General features: G+C 43.1%; 1 protein-coding gene across 2 annotated transcripts in view; it reads left to right on the top strand.

The window, feature by feature from the left end:
- Positions 1–2,331, top strand: part of ITGA8 (integrin, alpha 8) — a 205,515-nt gene that overhangs the window by 169,209 nt on the left and 33,975 nt on the right. The window lies entirely within an intron of this gene.

Below are 2,331 nucleotides of genomic sequence, written 5' to 3'. Positions count from 1 at the left end.
CCTCAGTCTCCCGAGTAGCTGGGACTATAGGCACATGCCACCACGCCCAGCTATTTTTTGCATTTTTGTAGAGATGAGGTTTCCCAGTGTTGGCCAGGCTGGTCTCAAACTCCTGACCTCAAGTGATCTGCCCACCTTGGCTTCCCAAAGTGCTGGAATTATAGGCGTGAGCCACCGCGCCTGGTCAGAGTCAGCGTTTTTTATTTTATTCTCCCGCTCATCGTATTACGGCAGCTTCTAGTGCTTTATGCTTTCATGTGAATATACATCCTCTTCCCTGACCATTCACCCTCAAAGTGAAGGCCAGGGTTTATCTGTCCTCTGTAGACCATCTCCATGGAAAGTAGGAAGCTACATGCACATTCTCCACCTATGCAGAAGTAACCAGAGATCACCTGAGAAGCTAATACCCTTCTCAAAAGCAAGCAAACAAGGGAAGTGGGGATGATGAACAGGTACAAGATATAGTTAGATAGAATGAATAAGATCTATTGTTTGATAGCATAACAGAGTGACGATAGTCAACAATTTATTGTACATTTAAAAATAACTAAAAGAGCACAATTGGAACATTTGTAACACAAAGAAATGAATGCTTGAAGTGCTGGTACCTCATTTACCCTGATGTGATCATTACACATTGTATACCTATATCAAAATATCTCATAAACCCTATAAATATATACACCTACTATATAACCATAAAAATTAAAATATACATATATATAATAAAGATAAAACAAGGAAACAAACATTCCGTGCTTAGAGCAGGGACAGGCTGGGAACACTGGGTCTGGTATGGGAAGACAGACCAAGGAGGTACTTCTTGCCCCAAAGCTGCAGTTCAGAAGCTCAGTCCAAGATGTAGTGATTTGTGGTGATACTGAATCAAAGGCCACAGTAATAAGTCCAGGGTTGTCCATCCAAAGAAGCAAGCCAAAGAGAGAGACCTGGCTGGGCGTTGTGGCTCAGCCTATAATCCCAGCACTTTGGGAGGTTAAGGTGGATGGATCATCTGAAGTCAGGAGTTCCAGACCCGCCTGGCCAACATGATGAAACCTGTCTCCACTAAAAATACAAAAAAAAATTATCCAGACGTGGTGGCAGGCACCTGTAATCCCAGCTACTCAGGAGACTGAGGCAAGAGAATTGCTTGAATGCTTGAACTCGGGAGGTGGAGGTTGCAGTGAGTCGAGATCATGCCACTGCACTCCAGCCTGGGAGACAAGAGTGAGACTTGATCTCAAAAAAAAAAAAAAATAGAGAGAGAGAGAAACCCTTGGCAGAAGGCCTCAGGGCAAATGAGTAATAAGAAAGGGAAGGTGGAGGTAGAACTGGAAAAGCCTGAACCAAGGAGGGTGATAGAGTTCTTTCTACAGGGGCAGCAGTCACAGTCCTGGCTGTGTTGAAAGCCTTCAGACACCTAACCTACCTATGCTGCCTACCCTCTCCAGAGTGGCTTCATCCCAGAAACTTTGAATAGCTCCTAGACTTGTCCAGGTGCCACAGTGCACTGGCCTAAGGGAGCATCCTCCTTCCCTCCCTGTCCACAGTCCTGACAGCCCATTAGGTTAGGTAGCATGTTTTGGTTTCTCAGTATTGTTTTCTCAACATGTAGCATAATACCAGCTCATCTGTTGAGCAAACATGTGAAAGACACAGTAAATGAACTCATCACAGACAGTACTAATAGCTTTTGGAATCACCGTCTAAAATGCTCCATGGTGTGCCCTTCTATGTGTTCTTAACCTAAACGCACTTAATCCTAAATCCAATTATAAGCCAATGATATATTGCAAGCCATTTAAAAGATAGTGTTGGTAGTGACTAAATTCGTTAGCCACCGGACCTGCTGAATTCAAAATAAAATGTTATGACATAAATAAATACAAGCAGCCATTTTTTATGACAACGTTCAAGGATGTTTTGAGGACTAGAACTGCTCCAGCCAGTTATGACAATGAAATAATTCAAAGTAGCTATCACTGAAGAAAGGAAATCAGTGCTCAAGAAATTGAATCCCCGATTTTCTCATCTGTAGAATAGAAACCCATAGGCTTGATTTACATAACTGAAAAATTAAAGTTTAAGAGAGGATTTGCAATTCCCCTTTTGTTCTCTGTCTCCCTGTCTGCCATGCGAAGAAGGTTTTTGCTTTTCCTTCACCCTGTCCCCGTGCTTGTAAGTTTCCTGAGGCCTCCCAGTCCTGCTTCCTGTACAGCCTGTGGAAGTGTGAGTCAATTAAATGTCTTTTCGAAAGAAAGAAAGAGAGAGAGGAAGGAAGGAAGGAAGGAAGGAAGGAAGGAAGGAAGGAAGGAAGGAAGGAAGGAA

Source organism: Colobus angolensis, unplaced genomic scaffold, assembly GCF_000951035.1.
Source record: "Colobus angolensis palliatus isolate OR3802 unplaced genomic scaffold, Cang.pa_1.0 Scaffold133, whole genome shotgun sequence".
In the NCBI taxonomy this organism is placed as follows: Eukaryota; Metazoa; Chordata; class Mammalia; order Primates; family Cercopithecidae; genus Colobus; species Colobus angolensis.
The sequence above is the reverse complement of the archived record's forward strand: the minus strand, read 5'-3'. Positions and strand labels throughout refer to the sequence as shown.